Source organism: Nuphar pumila, chromosome 7 (assembly GCF_984573655.1).
Source record: "Nuphar pumila chromosome 7, dmNupPumi1.hap1.1, whole genome shotgun sequence".
NCBI classification, from domain to species: domain Eukaryota; kingdom Viridiplantae; phylum Streptophyta; class Magnoliopsida; order Nymphaeales; family Nymphaeaceae; genus Nuphar; species Nuphar pumila.
This window is the reverse complement of record NC_143255.1, coordinates 36,931,002-36,947,577: the sequence shown is the minus strand read 5'-3', so window position 1 is coordinate 36,947,577 and position 16,576 is coordinate 36,931,002.

Sequence of the window (16,576 nt, the reverse complement as noted above, 5' to 3'; positions counted from 1 at the left end):
ACAAGGCAATGGGCGAAGCCCCCTACCGAAAACAGGATGGGGGCAAGGGGGTGGAGCTCCCTGCCGAAGGACCACATGACGCACGGGGGTAGAACCCCCTTCCAAAAAAAAAAATAAAGCGACGGGGGGTGGAGCCCCCTGCCGACGATAGGCGACGATAGGGGGCCCACCCCCCGTCGGTCGACCCCAAAAGAAAGGCAGGGGGAGTAACCCCCTGCCGATGAGAGGCTCAGCCCCTCTGTCAGTCAACCCCTCACAAAGGAGAAGAGGAAGAGGGGAGGGTTTTTACCTGAGAAGACCGCGGCGACGAGGAATGTCGCCGGTGAGCAATGCCGAAACGCGAGCAGAGAGAGAAAAGAGGCGCCGGGAACAGGGGGAGTCGAGGGTTGTCAGATGGCGGCGATTGCAGGGAAATACAACAGAGAGGGAGTGACAGACCCTCACACCGACAGAGAGTGCCGAGGCAGGGAGGAGAGCAGTAGTGATGCTATTGCCGGCGGCTACTATCGTCAGGTAGCCGGAGGCGATAGCAGAGAGTCAACAGCGAGAGGAAAATGGGAGGAGCTAGAGAGGACGAGGCAGTGACAAGGGAAGTCGTTGACAAGAGGTCACCGACGATCGTCAATCGCCGGTGTGGGTATTGGTCGGTCCTTGGTTCACTAAAAGAGTACCGCTCTTTCTAACTCTATTCAGGTTACATTCGTAGATGTTGAAATCTTCTATGTCGTTCGGGATCTGTCTGGGTAGAATGCTCCTGGCTTTGACGGTTTTCCGATCGACTTCTTTCGTATCTTTTGGTCATGCGTTAAGAATGACATTCTTCATGTATTCGTTAAATTTCATTGCAACTGTCGATTGCCAGTCCACACTCATCTAGCAATTGTCTCTCTCATGCCTAAGAATGCGACATCTTTGGATATCTCAAGATTCTGCCCTATCTCGGTGTTGGGAGGGATCTACCATATTATCGCTAAGGTTTTGGCTAATCGGCTCCGTACCATCACCCCTCAGATTTTCTCGGACTTCCAGTTTGCCTTCATCCCTCAAAGGCGGATTAATCATTCTTTCATTTTAGCCTCTAAAGTTTTGCATTATCTGAATATCAGTGGCCAGTCATTTTTCTCTCTTAAGCTAGACTTCCATAAAGCTTTTGACTCGGTTCATTGGCCTTTTCTTTTTCACATGCTTGACAACCTTGGTTTTGGTCGTCGCTTCTCTAGTTGGGTGCGCGAACTGGTTACTAATGCTCATTCTCAAATTAAGATCAATGGGGCCAGAGGCCCGTAGTTCAAGCTCGGGCGCGATATCCGCAAGGTTGTCCTCTTTCTCCTCTACTTTTTAACATTGTCGTTGAAGATCTTGTGGTCTTACTGATGAGGGCCGTGGAACATCGACTTATTGATTCCCTCAAAATCGAGGATTTTCCTTACCATATTCTTACTTACGCCGACGACATGATCCTTTTCAGTCGCACCATCATTCAACAAATGTTGCAATTCAAGCTAATCCTCCAATTTTTCCTTTCGCTATCATGGTTATCTCTGAACAACGGTAAATGTTGCCTATCCATGTTTAATGTCCCTCCTTCTTTGCTTGCTATTGGGCGGCAAATTTTTGGTTGTGCCTCCTCGGAGCTTCCTATTTCCTACCTGGGTCTCCCTCTTCAGCTATCGTGTATCTCCTCTGCCGCTTGGAATGCCATTTTCTAAAAAGTCTAATCTAAAATCTCTTCCTGGCAGACTTCCTACCTTTCCATCGTTGGGAGCTTAACTTTCATCAGGCATGTTCTAACGTCTATCCCAAAATTCCTTATGTTCATGTTCGTGATGCCCATTGGAGTGCATAAAAAGCTCTCTCGTTTACTGGCGAATTTTCTTTGGTCAAGGCGCAATCTTCAGAATAAGCGTCATCTGGTGGGTTTGAACTCTTTGCCGCTTCTTAGGGGTCGGGCAGGCTTGGAGATATTTGTCTCTCTCTCTCTCTCTCTGTCTCTCTCTCTCTCTCTCTATATATATATATATATATATATATATATATATATATATATATATATATATATATATATATAGTTTTTCACCTCTGCAAACCCGATCAGGTCTGGACTCTTTGACTCTATATATATTTGCTCCTTAGTATAAGCCGTTACTATGAACTGGAAATAATTTCCCTTTCGTAAGTGCTATAATATAAGCCTTTACTATGAATAAACTCCCAACCAGCAATGACTCCTCGTGACTTGCGGCAAGGGGTGCGAAAAAGGATCAGGTGCAATATGATTGCACACTTTTAGTATGTTGTTCCTGATCACTCTCCATTTTGGAAATACGGCCTGTCAGTTGTGGGGCCTAAGAAATGATGGAGGGCGATCGAGTGCAGCGGCACACACACCCACGTATCCAACTCATGATGTACTTCAGCTTAAACATCTTGAGGTGACCCACCTAACACGAAGCAGGTTATATGTCCCCCCCCCCCCCCGAACAGGGCAGTTAGCTACATCTCATGTTCGGGGGCCCCAAAGAGCACCACGTATGTAAGCATGTGCGTCTCGTATCCCCATGTTTGTCAGCATTAATTAGCGTTGGAGTTTGATGCGATTGCAAAGACTTAAGTACCCTCTCCTCCATTGGTGCAAAAAAAAATGGTGATTCTAGAAAAGGAGTGGTTGTAAAGACTTAAGTGCCTCGAAGATAATTATTTAAGACCCAGTCTCTGCACTGTAAGATTATCCGAGAAAGAAATCTCCTTTGGAGGAGGCCATGAACATCAACCCTCTCACTCTCTCTTTCCCTTCACTTTTTTCTTTTGTGCACATCCAACAGAAGATCCTACATTGCTCCATCAAGCACCGACTGACCTGCACATTGACTATTGTGGAGCCTGATTCAGAGTTTTTACCCTTACAGGAGGAGGGTTTGGGGGCTCCTCCCAGCGTGGGTAGCATCATTCAACTAAATGAGTTGTGGATCCTGATTCAGAGTTTTTATCCTTACAGAAGAGAGGTCAGGGGGCTCCTCCCAGTGTGCGTAGCATCATTCAACTTGAAGAGTTGTGGAGCCTGATTTAGAGTTTTTACCCTTACAGAAAGGGGGTCTGAGGGCTCCTCCCAGCGTGGGTAGCATCATTCAACTTGATGAGTTGTGGAATCTGATTCAGAGTATTTTCCCTTACAGGAGGGGGGTTTGGGGGTTCCTCCTAGCGTGGGTAGCATAGTTTTTGCCCTTACAGGATGGGGGTTTGGGGGCTCTTCCCAGCATGGGTAGCATCATTCAATTTGATGAGATCTGGAGTCTGATTCAGAGTTTTTTCCCTTACAGAAGGGGGGTTTGGGGGCTAGCTCCTCCCAGTGTGAGTAGCATAGTTTTTGCCCTTACAGGAGGGGGGTATGGGGGCTCTTCCCAGCATGGGTAGCATCATTCAAGTTGATGCACTGCAAGATTATCCGAGAAAGGAATCCCCCCTGGAGAAGGCCATGAACATCAACCCTCTCTCTCTCCCTTCTCTTTCTACTTTTGTACACATCTAGCAGACAATCCTACATTGCTCCATCAAGCATCGACTGACCTGCACACTGACTGTAGCATGGTTCAACTTGATGAGTTGTGGAGCCTGATTCAGAGATTTTGCCCTTACATGAGGGGGGGTTGGGGGCTTCCCCCGGCGCAATAAAGTGTTTTGTTTAATCATGGTGCTCATGTTTCCTTCGGTTGTTTCTTGCTAAAGGTTTTTGTAACACCCTTTCTCACGATTTTTCTATTTTTTTTTCTGGTTTGAAGATGGTGACTTCTGAAAGTTACCGTTCAATTTCAGGAAATGAACCTCTTACAAAACCTGAAATTCTGTAACCAGTTCCGGTTTTTAACAGATTTGAAATATCAAATGAGTTTATAAAGTTATAAAAATTTCCAAATATAAACTAGCCAAGTAAAGAACGAAAATCCTTTTTACAGATTTGAAAAATGATCTCCCGTTTGGGAGATATGACTCTTGCAAAATAAACAAAAAACCTAAGTAACTCAAACGATATAGAGTGTGATAGGGTCTTGGTTATTGACCAAAACAAGGTATGAAATGACCATAAAAATTTGTGAAAATGGCAGAAATAAACTAGACTCAATAACAAAGATGCCGCTTTTTACGGATCGAAAATCCGATTTCTGGTTAGAGAGATACGCCCCCGACAAGTTGGTCTTGATTCAAATAGCGATTTACGCGTGACAGCTTACTGAATAACACTACATATAGTGATTTGTAGTGTATTTCATGAGTCACTAAAGTAATTTGTGGTGTTGTTCAGTAAATCATTATGTGGAAATCGCTATTGTGACTTATAGTATTTTCACTAAATCGTTGTGCGATGTACGGCGTAAATCGCTACCTGAATTAGGACCAACTTGTCGGGGGCATATCTCCTTAACCGGAGATTGAATTTTAAATCCGTAAAAAGCGGTGTCTTTTTCATTGAATCTAATTTGTTTTTGTAAATTTTTAGCAATTTTTATGGTCATTTATTTTTCCATTTTGATTAAAAAGTAGACCCCTATTATTCTGTATTATTTAAGTTGCACATATTTTTAGTTCATTTTGCGAGAGTCATATCTCCCCAATGAAATATCATTTTTCAAATCTGTAAAAAGGGTTTTCTTTTTTTATGTGTCTAGTTTATATCTGAAGTTTTTTTTAACTGTTTATACATATTTGATATTTTAAATTTGTTAAAATTTAGGACTGAATACAGATTAATCTTATTTAACCATGATTAAACAAAATAGTTTCAGTTTTTTATATATTTGAAATATCAAATAAATATATAAAGTTATAAAAATTTCCATATATAAACTAGATAAATAAAGCGAAAAAACCTTTTTACAGATTTAAAAAATGATCTTCTGTTGGGGAGATATGACTCTTGCAAAATGAACTAAAAATATGAGCAACTCAAACGATATAGAGTGTGACAGGGTCTTGGTTTTCGACCAAAATTAGGTATAAAATTACCATAAAAATTGTTGAAAATTGATAGAAATAAACTAGACTCAATAAGAAAGACACCGCTTTTTACGGATTTGAAATCCGATCTCCGGTTAGGGAGATACGCTCCCGACAAGTTGGTTTTGATTCAAATAGTGATTTACGCGTGACGGCTTACTGAATAACTCTACAAATCGCTATAGCCGTCACGCATAAATCGCTATTTGAATCAAGACCAACTTGTCGGGGTCGTATCTCCCTAACCGGAGATCAGATTTCAAATCCGTAAAAAGCGGTGTCTTTCTTATTGAGTCTAGTTTATTCCTGTCAATTTTCAGCAATTTTTATGGTCATTTGTTTTTCCATTTTGATTAAAAACCAGACCCCTATTATTCTGCATTATTTAAGTTGCACATATTTTTAGTTCATTTTGCGAGAGTCATATCTCCCTAATGAAATATCATTTTCCAAATCTGTAAAAAGGGTTTTCTTTTTTTATGTGTCTAGTTTATATCTGAAAATTTTTATAACTGTTTACACATATTTGATATTTTAAATTTGTTAAAATTGAGGACTAGTTACAAATTAATCTTATTTAACCATGATTAAACAAAATAGTTTCGGTTTTTTATATATTTGAAATATCAAATAAATATATAAAGTTATAAAAATTTCTAGATATAAACTAGACAAATAAAGCAAAAAAACCTTTTTTACAGATTTGAAAAATGATCTCCCGTTGGAGAGATATGACTCTTGCAAAATGAACTAAAAACATGAGTAACTCAAACGATATAGAGTATAATAGGGTCTTGGTTTTTTACCAAAAATAGGTATGAAATGACCATAAAAATTACTGAAAATTGACAGAAATAAACTAGACTCAATAAGAAAGACACCACTTTTTACGGATTTGAAATTCGATCTCCGGTTAGGGAGATACGCCCCCGACAAGTTGGTCTTAATTCAAATAGCGATTTACGCATGATGGCTATAGCGATTAACACTACAAAACGCTATAGCCGTCACACGTAAATCGCTATTTGAATCAAGACCAACTTGTCGGGGGCGTATCTCCCTAACCGGAGATCGGATTTCAAATCCGTAAAAAGCGGTGTCTTTCTTATTGAGTCTAATTTATTCCTGTCAATTTTCAGCAATTTTTATGGTTATTTCATACCTATTTTTGGTCGAAAACCAAGACCCTATCACACTCTATATCGTTTGAGTTACTCATGTTTTTAGTTCATTTTGCAAGAGTCATATCTCTCCAATGGGAGATCATTTTTCAAATCTGTAAAAAGCATTTTTTTGCTTTATTTGTCTAGTTTATATCTGAAAATTTTTATAACTTTATATATTTATTTGATATTTCAAATATATAAAAAACCAGAACTATTTTGTTTAATCATGGTTAAATAAGATTAATCTGTAACCAGTCCTGAATTTTAAGAAATTTAAAATATCAAATATGTATAAACAGTTATAAATTTTAACAAGTTGGTCCTAATTCGGGTAGCGATTTACACCGATTTGCTTACTGAATAACACTGTAAATCGCTATAGCGATTTGCGGAAGACACTACAAATCGCTATAGTGAGATTCAAAAACACTATAAATCGCTATAGCGATTTGCGGAAGACCAACTTGTCACCTTGTTGTGGTGACAGAGTTGTGGTTTTTGACCCAAAATTTGGTATCGTCAACTTAGGATTTAATCACCTTTTATTAGAATGATGCTTGTGTCATTCGTGTTTCACTATAGTGTTATTGAAAATAAAAATAAAAATGCAACATATTGATTATGAAAAATGAAAAATTAAACTACATGCTCATTCATTCTAATCTAAGCATAAAGTAAACTTCTCATTAATTGATTTATTACAACATTTGAATTGATACAACAATTGAAAAAGAAATAACAAAAATAGAAAATCCTGCAAAATGAGCAAATTTGTTCGAAATAAGTGTAGGCCTTTATGGATTTTTCCTCAATTATTGAAAAATTGAAGAATACATCCAAAATTAGCCTTTCATGCCTCAGAGATAAAGAAAATTAAACAAAATAAACATATATGATGCATGATTTTGTGAAAGCATTTGAAAGATCATTTTTAGATAGATGGGAGTCTTAAACAACCGAAGTTTAGCTTAAAATGAATTCATGGACTTACAGCTCAGTAAGGAAGCACTTCCTTTTTAAAAAATATCAAAATCATTTCTGAAACTAGAGTTATAATCAAAACATCAGAGCATTAATTTCAGAAACAGAAAATTGGATTTTAACAGACAGGTTTCAGTAAACTGGATGTTGCAGAGGCTAAACAGATTTGATTTCTCCCAAATTTGAGGGAGAAGTTGCTTAACTCAATCAAGAAACCAACCCAATTTACAAAATTGAAAAATCAATTTTGGTTTGAAAATGACAACTTCGAGAAGTCACTGTTTCCAAATAGGAAATGAACCTGTTACAAAATTTAAAATTCTGTAATCAGTCTCGGTTTTTAACAAGTTTGAAATATCAAATGAGCATAGAAAGTTATGAAATTTTTCAGATATAAACTAGACACATAGAGAAAGAAAACTCTTTTTACGGATTTGGAAAATGATCTTCCGTTATGGAGATATGACTCTTAGAAAATGAACTAAAAACTATGTCTTTCAAATAAGGCAAACTGATAGGGGTCTAGTTTTTTATCCAAATAGAGTATTAAATGACCATATAAATCACTGAAAATTTACAGGAATAAATTATACTTCATAACAAAGACACTACTTTTTACAGATTTGAAATCCGATCTCTGGTTAGGGAGATATGGCCCTGACAAGTTGGTCCTAATTTTGGTAGCGATATACAGCGATTTGTATCGCAAATCGCTGTAGTGTTTAGCGGAAAACACTACAAATCGCTATAGCGAGGTCCAACAATACTATAAATCATTGTGGGTCTCGTTAGAGACCCGAAAACACTATAAATCGTAGTTAAAAGACCGGACAACACTATAAAGCGTTGTAGGGGTCGTTGGAGACCCGAAAATACTATAAATCATAGTTAAAAGACCAGACAACATTATAAATTATTGTAGGGGTCTTTGGAAACCCAAAAATACTACAAATCGTAGTTAAAAGACCGGACAATACTATAAATTATTATAGGGGTCGTTGGAGACCCGAAAATACTACAAATCGTTGTTAAAAGACCGGACAACACTATAAATCATTGTAGGGGTTGTTGGAGACCCGAAAACACTACAGATCGTAGTAAGGACACATTAGAGACCCAAAAAATCATAACAACGATTTGCTGAATAATATTGTCAATCAAATAACGATTTGTTGAAGGAGGGCTACAACAGTCATGATATGAGGGTCAAAATCAGAACATTTACAAAATCTGAATACAGGGTTCTAGTATTAAATAAAAATAAAATAGCAATTGATCATGAAAAATTCTGAAAATTTACAGAGATGAACTAGACACATAAACAAAGAGAACCCGTTTTACGAAATTGAAAAATGATCTCTCATTAGGGAAATAAAATTCTGACAAAATGGATCAAAATTTGAGCTATTAAAATGACACAGGGTGACAGGGTTGTGGTTTTTTACCCAAAACTGGTATGAAAACACCATAGAAATCGCTGAAATTTGGTATGGACAAACTAGATTCAATTTAAAAAATAACCCTTTTTACGGATCAGAAAGATCATCTATGGTTAAGGAGAAATCACTCCCGCAAGTTGGTCCTGATTCTGCTAAAATCCTGACGGTGCAAAATAACAGGTTCTGAACCTCGATTTTTAAAGTGGGTCAAACAAACTCAGAATGATCTGATTTTTTGTGGAGAGCATGAAGACATATGAATGAAGTTGCAGTAAAAAATTCAGATCGAAATGAGCTTCGATTACATATAAATCAATAGATTTAAAATACACCAGAATTGAAAGTACAATCTAAAAAACAATTGAAAATGATAAGAGCCAACTGCACATTGAAAAAGAAATAACAGGTTCCAATGAATCCGAAAAATATCTTTGTATTCTTTTATACATATCAACTCTTCAAGTTGAACGATGCTACAGTCAGTGTGCAGGTCACTCGGTGTTTGATGGAGCAATGTAGGATCGTCTGTTGGATGTGCACAGAAGTAGAGAGAGAAGGGAGAGAGAGTGAGAGGGTTGATGTTCATGGTCTTCTACAGGGAGAACTCCTTACCTCCCTTGATTTCTTCTCTAGAGAGAGAGGGTTTTACAGTGTTTTACGGAGAAAGAAGAAGACTTTGAAGAGTCAACATCATCATCGACTTTCTGGATGGAGGACATGTTTGTCCTTTTTTTGAACGGAGAAAAAAGAAGAAGACTTTGAAGAGTCAACATCATCCTCGACTTTTTGGATGGAGGACATGTTTGTCCTTTTTTGAACTGTTTGTTTTTTCTTTTTTGAATAAAGGGCATTTTTGTTATTTTCTTAAACCATCACTTTATGAGAAGAATAGCAAGAAAGGGTACTTAAGTCTTTGCAACAACACCAGAGTCTGATGCAAAGTTATGTCAACATACACGGGAATACGAGCCCCATGTGCTTGTATACGTGGTGCTCATTCAAAGCCCCGAACACAGACGTGAGATTCAGTGAATCATCGAGGGGGGAACATACACCACCCTCTCCACCTAACAAGGTGTGCATAGACCTTGTGTGTTTCAAGATAGACTTGCGACATTAAACAATTGGAAAAGCAAAAAGCCAACAGAATATGCCATCAGCTAAAATCTCAATGAGGACTGCTGAAGTCAATGCTGCCTAAGAAAATACATAGCCGGACTGGTTAGAGTGGCATCATCTTAACCTTGGATTCTCAAGTTGGAATACCATGGAGGGCTTTCCCCAGCAAGAGAAAGGGCTTAGAAATTGTAAGCAGAGTGGGAAGGGTGATGTCTGACTTGTTCAGGCTTGGGTAATCATATTACGATTGTATCTTCTTTTTTTCTTTGGTTATGCTTTGCCTTAGAGCAAACCCAAGAAGGAGACTTCACCTACCAATACCATGGCAAACTATGAGCCCACCTTATTAGCACTGGTTGCCTCCTACATCTTTTCCTTCTCCTTTCATCTTATCTGCCATCTACATCATATGTCGTAAATTCAATTGCAGAAACAGCAATTCTGATGCCATCGACCAGGAGACCCTGCAGCACCAATGCTGCCAAGAACCTCCGGGTTTAACAAGAAACTCATAGCATTTTTCCCTTTGTGTCGATTCTCAACTTTGAGAAGCTCAAGGGTAGGCCTTGTCTGTGTAGTCTGCCTTCCGAAATTCCAAGAGACCGATATCCTTTACCTGCTTCCAAGATCACAATTTCGGATGTTGATCACTAGTCTGTAAGGATGGGTGATGTGGTGGCTTAGATCTAATGTTCTTGAATTCCCAAATGCTTAATGACATCTCAAAGCAGCAATTTTCTGCCATGGAAAGCTGCAGCAAGCAGGATCCTAGCATGCTGTGAATAAGATTGATGAATGGTGCGGGAAAAATGAATGACACATAGGGTGGTTTATCTGATTCAATTTCTTCAAGTACAACTTTGACACAGTAAAATTTATTTTGGTTAACTATTACTGCGTGCTGATTCCCATGAATAGACAATACCTTATAAAGAAGTATGTAAAACTTTGTAAAGTTAACAATCATGGGATACAGTCTTGCTTTAATTCCATGGGGAGTTGGATGGTGGAGGCAGTGTCGGAGACACGTTACCCTGGCCTGAAAAATTCCCTTGGGTCTAGGTGGGCCATGCTTATTTCTGTGTTTTTTTAATTACATTAATGATTAAACCTGATTTCACATCTAATTTTAGTTAAAAACTAACAATTGTACGTCTTTTTTTGTTCATTTAGCATATATATGAAATTATGAATGATGTTTGTTAGGACTTTTCATTTAGCAAATCACATCGATGCGGGTGCAGCACCCTGTTGGCCGAATCCCTCCATACTTCCTCTCCAACTAGATTGTCATGCTATCAAGAGCTAACAACATAGGACCCATTTGGATCCATTTTTATGAAAGTTCCACGCCAAAAGAATCCCTCTAAAGGAATGATTGATTGTTACCAGTTGACCCGACTCCACGTGAAATGACAATCATTAAATAAATTATTTGTCTTTTTCTCACCAGAGTCGACACATTCTATCAAGATTAACTATGCAAATGTTGACCCTGTTGGTGGGAGGCCCTTGCCCCCAAAGAGCCCCTAACAAACTGCAACTGGACATAGTGCTCTGTAACAAGATTTCACGGAAATTCTCCCATCAGAAGAAAGCTTTCATATGATCTTATAGTCTCGATCCTGCGTAGCTACATGGAAGGTGAATTGAATAAAGGATTGTTGCTCACAAAGTGCTGCAGGTGATGGTGTTCTGAAATCAGCATCAACATGAATGTTGAATTATGATTTTAGGGTTTTGTGTTTTTCTTCTTTAATTAGCATTAAACATGAAACAATGAAAAAATGAATACTTGGTTTTGGTTGAATTTAGAATATTAAGAATTTTGTTTGTTTTTTTATCAATTATCATAGATGAGAGATCTGTGGTTTTTATTAAGATTTAGGTTTCTTATTTGCATTATTTTAAACCACATGAATGTCTAATTAGGGCTTTAGGGGCTTTTCATGTGTTCTTTTGTTTCTTTTCAATTAGTGTTTCATTAATTAATAATCATGATTCTATGTTTAATTTCTATTAAGATTGGGGGTTTCTTTGTGTTTTTCAAATAGCAATAATCATAGTTTTATTTCTTTTTATGTTATGATTTTTAGGTTTTTGTGTTTTTTCTGATTTGTCTTAATATTTTGATTATATATGGAGGTAGTTTGACCATTCAAATATTTTTGCAACTTAGACGTTGGGTTGATATTTCATATATTAACGATTTCATAACTATTTGATTTTTTAAACATATCATTATAGTTTATTAATTAGTAATCGTTTTTCTTTTTTACTGTGCATTTGTGCCCACCCCAGTTCCTGGCTCCGCGGCTGTGGGGACTTCTGTCATTCAAACTATGAGCGTTTCAAGCTAGCATGGGATGTTTCATACAGAATATTGGAAAATACTGTCATGTATACCATGAATAATTCTGCCATTGAGTACCGTCTTTGTTTTTTCACTTGAGAGAGACATTGTGTATAGTCATCTTACAGATATTGCAAAAAACAATTTATGTATTGTTTTGATTAATCATATTTGTATAGTTTCTTTAATTAGTATTTGCTCCACTTATCCATTGGCTTATGCTGGGCTCCAGTCCAAATTTTGGCCCAACGCTCGATTGATTGTCAATCCCTGTGAAGATGAGAGCATGGACCAATTTCTCAAGTCTTCCCCATTCTTGAACTTGATGCCAGATTAAACGCAGGCGTTTGTGCATCGGATCTTGGTGCACACTGCTTGGGTGAGAAGCCACCAGCCAGTACATCTGAAAGACTACAACCTTGTGTTCTTGCTGACATTATTATTATTATTATTATTATTATTATTATTATTATTATTATTATTATTATTATGGCAGTAACAAGAGGAATTGCAACAATAATAGCAACTGTGTTATTATAAATTCCAAAAGCCTTTACAAGGAACTTTTAGTGCAAATTCAATGGCCAACCTGAGGGTTCATGAAAGCAATGCCCCTACGTTTTGAAAACAACAATGATGAAAATTCGTGGCGTAGCTAGGATGCATGTGAGGATGGGGGGGGGAGGAATTGGTGTGATAGTCGAGGGTTTGGGGGATAGCGCCCCCAAAATTTTTTTTTTAGATAAAATAAAAAATGACTACAATTATTAATAAAAATCTATTTCATATGGACAAATCAAACTATTTGCTGTAGTCAGGGTTGGGCTAGGACTGAACTGGGGTAAAAAAATGGATAACCCCCCAGCTTTGCCTCTGATGAAAATCCTTTGGCCAATTTGAGTTAGAATCCAACTTCCTGCTTATTTTTTGTAAAGGTGGTGTTGTGAATAAATTAAACTTGAACAATGTTTCTAGAATTATTGAGTATATACAAGAGTCTTCTAGAATTATTGAGTATGTACAAGTTTCTAAGAGTCTTCTAAAATTATTGAGTATGTAAAAGTTTCTAAGAGTCTTTTGGAGTCTCAATACATCTAGAAAGGTCTTACTAGTGCTATAAAAGCCTAGTCTAAGAGTCATTATAAAAATTCGAGGTGTGAAGAGTCTTTTTTGAGTAAAAAGTATTAGAAGTCATTCTCCATCATCGTTCTTCACTTTTTCTCTTTATTTTATATTTTATTCTCTTCAAATTGGTATCAAAGTTTTGTTCGATTAAAATGAACAACTTTATTCCTCTTCCTTTCGTCCCTCAATTAGCCAAAGAAAATTACGATAATTAGAGTATCCAAATGAAAGCTATTCTTGGATCTCAAGAATTGTGAGAGAATCGAAAAAGGCTATGTTGAAGTTGAAAATGAAGAAAAAATGTCACAGGCTCAAAGAGAGAGTCTAAAAGCGTCAAGAAAGAAAGATAAGAGAGCTCTTGTAGTAATCTACCAAGGAGTAACCTCAAATGAAGTCATTTTTAAGAAGATTGTGTGTGCTACTTCCTCAAAGCAAGCATAAAAGATTTTGGAAAGTTCATTTAAAGGAGGTGAAAAGGTAAAAAGGGTTCATTTGCAAACTTTTCGAGTAGAGTTTGAAGGTTTGCATAAAACGTAGTCGGAATCAGTTTCTGATTATTGTTCACGAGTATTGTCTATAGTTAACCAATTAAAAAGAAATGGTAAAACTATGGATGGTGTTCGTGTCATTGAGAAAATTCTTCGTTCTTTAGATTCAAAAATTGACTACATTGTGGTAGCCATTGAAGAATCAAAGGACTTGAATACCATGACCATTGATGAACTTACGGGCTCGTTGCAAGCTCATGAAGAAAGGCTAATCAAAAAGAAGAAAGAAGTAATTTTGGATCAAGCACTCCAGTCGAAATTGTCTCTAAATGAGAAGGAGAATTTCAAAAATCAAAGAGGACGAGAATATGGTCGTGGAAGAAGTGAATGCTTTAGAGGAAGAGGCTCATATGCTCGTGGAAGAGGCGATTATTCAAGTAAGGAGAATGGCTTGAATCAAAATCAAAATTTCAAAGGCTCGCAAAGAGGAAGAGGTCGTGAAAATCAAAGAGGGAGAGGCCGTAGCTATTTTGAATGCTATAATTGCCACAAACCTGATCATCTAGCAAGTGAATGCTGGTACAAGAAGAAGGAAAGGCATGATGCTCGTTTGGTGTATGAAAACAAAAACCAAGAGCAAAATCATGACACTTTGTTGCTCGTGTCTCATGGTGGAGATCTTGATGATGTCTGGTACATAGACAGTGGTGCTAGCAAGCATATGACAGGTGACAAAAATTTATTTTCTAAGTTGTTTGAATCTAATTATGGTGAAGTTAAAGTAGGAGATGGAAAGGCTTACAAAGTTAGTGGTGTTGGTGAAATGGAGTTCAAAACAAAATCATGAAAAATGGAGAAAATGTATGAAGTTTATTTTGTTCCTGGTTTGAAAAATAATTTGCTCAGTGTGGAGCATCTTTTGAAGAAGGGATATGACATTCATTTTCATGACATGGCTTGCTACTTGTCAAAGAAAAGGCAAGTTATTGCAAAGGTTGGAGTTGCTTCAAATAATTTTTTTTCACTCACTCTTCAAAATAAAAATATGTCTTGTTTTACTAGTATTGATAATGAAATTTCTAAGCTATGGCATGACAGATATGGACACTTGAATTATAGAAATTTGAAGCTTCTCTCAAAGAAGATGATGGTCAAAGGCTTGCCTCAATTTGATCATCTTGATGAAGTTTGTGAAGCATGCCAACTCGGAAAGCAACACAGAAATCCATTTCCTCCTCAATCATCATGGTGTGCAACAAGACCTTTGGAGCTTATTCATTCAGACCTTTGGAGCTTATTCATTCATATCTTTGTGGTCTGATGACGGTGACATTTCTGTGAGGTAATCGTTATTTTATCTCTTTCATTGATGATTACTCACAAAAAGTTTGAGTGTATTGTGTCAAAGAAAAATCTGAAGCTTTTCAGAAATTTAAAGACTTCAAGGCAGAAGTTGAAACATTTATTAGACTGAAAATCAATACTTTGCGGACTACTGCGGAGGTGAATATTTTTCAAATGAGTTTGAAAAATATTGCAAGGACAATGGTATTCGGCATGAAATGACGGCCCGACATACACCACAGCAAAATGGTGTGTGTGAAAGAAAGAATCAGACAATTATGGAGATGGCCAGATGCATTCTTAAGAAGAAGTTGTCAACAAGATTTTGGGCAAAAGTTATTTCTTGTACAGTTTATCTAATTAACAGATTACCAACAAGAAGCTTGAAAAATTGTACACCACATTAAGCATGGTATGGTTCAAAGCCTAGTGTTCACCATCTTAAGGTATTCGGGAGCATGGCTTATGCTCATGTTCTAGATGCTATGAGAAACAAGTTGGATGATAAATCAGATAAGTGTATTTTTATAGGCTACAGCGAAAGAAGCAAGGCTTACAAGCTGTACAGCTCGGTGACAAAGAAGATTGTGATCAATCGAGATGTTCGATTTGATGAAAATTCCATATTTGAAAACTTGGAGGTTGAAAAAGAAAATTTGCCTATCTTTCCTTTTGAGTTTGAAGAAGAGAATGATCCAGCATTTGAAAATAATGAAAATGGTGCCTAAGTAGAAAATTCTTCTGCTTCTTCAAGTTCTTTATCGAGCAGCCCTATAAGAAAAATGAGAAGCATCCAAGAATTATATGACATCACAGAAGAAGTTAGTCAGAATGATGCCATATTTTTTGCCTTCTTTGCAGGTGAAGATCCAATTTCTTTTGATGATGCATGTCAAGAAGAAAATTGGAGGAGAGCCATGAAAGAAGAAATTGGTTCAATTGAAAACAATGATACATGGGAGCTTGTAGATTTACCGCCACACAAAAGTTCTATTGGAGTAAAGTGGGTGTACAAGACAAAGATGAATCCAGATGACTCTATCAACAAGCACAAGGCAAGGCTGGTAGCAAAAGGGTACAAGCAAAAAGAATGAGAAGATTTTATAGAAGTATTTGCTCATGTTTCAAGACTTGAGACTGTTCGTTTAATTATTTCTATTGCTGCTCAGAATAATTGGAAGCTTTTTCAAATGGATGTAAAATCTGCATTCTTGAATGATATTCTTAATGAAGAAGTCTATATTGACCAACCACCTGAGTTTGTCAAGGAAGGAGAAGAGAAGGAAGTGTACAAGTTGAAGAAAACTTTATACGGGTTAAAGCAATCACCCAAAGCATGGTATAGCCGCATCAATTCATATTTTGAAAAATGTGGATTTCAGAAATGTCCATATGAGCATACTCTCTACATCAAAGTCAATTTGAAAGGAAGATTCATTGTTGTAAGTCTTTATGTTGATGATCTAATTTTCACAGGGAATGATGTGCAGATGTTGAATGAGTTCAAGAACTCAATGATGGCAGAGTTTGAGATGACAGATTTAGGTGAATTGCATCATTTTCTTGGTATTG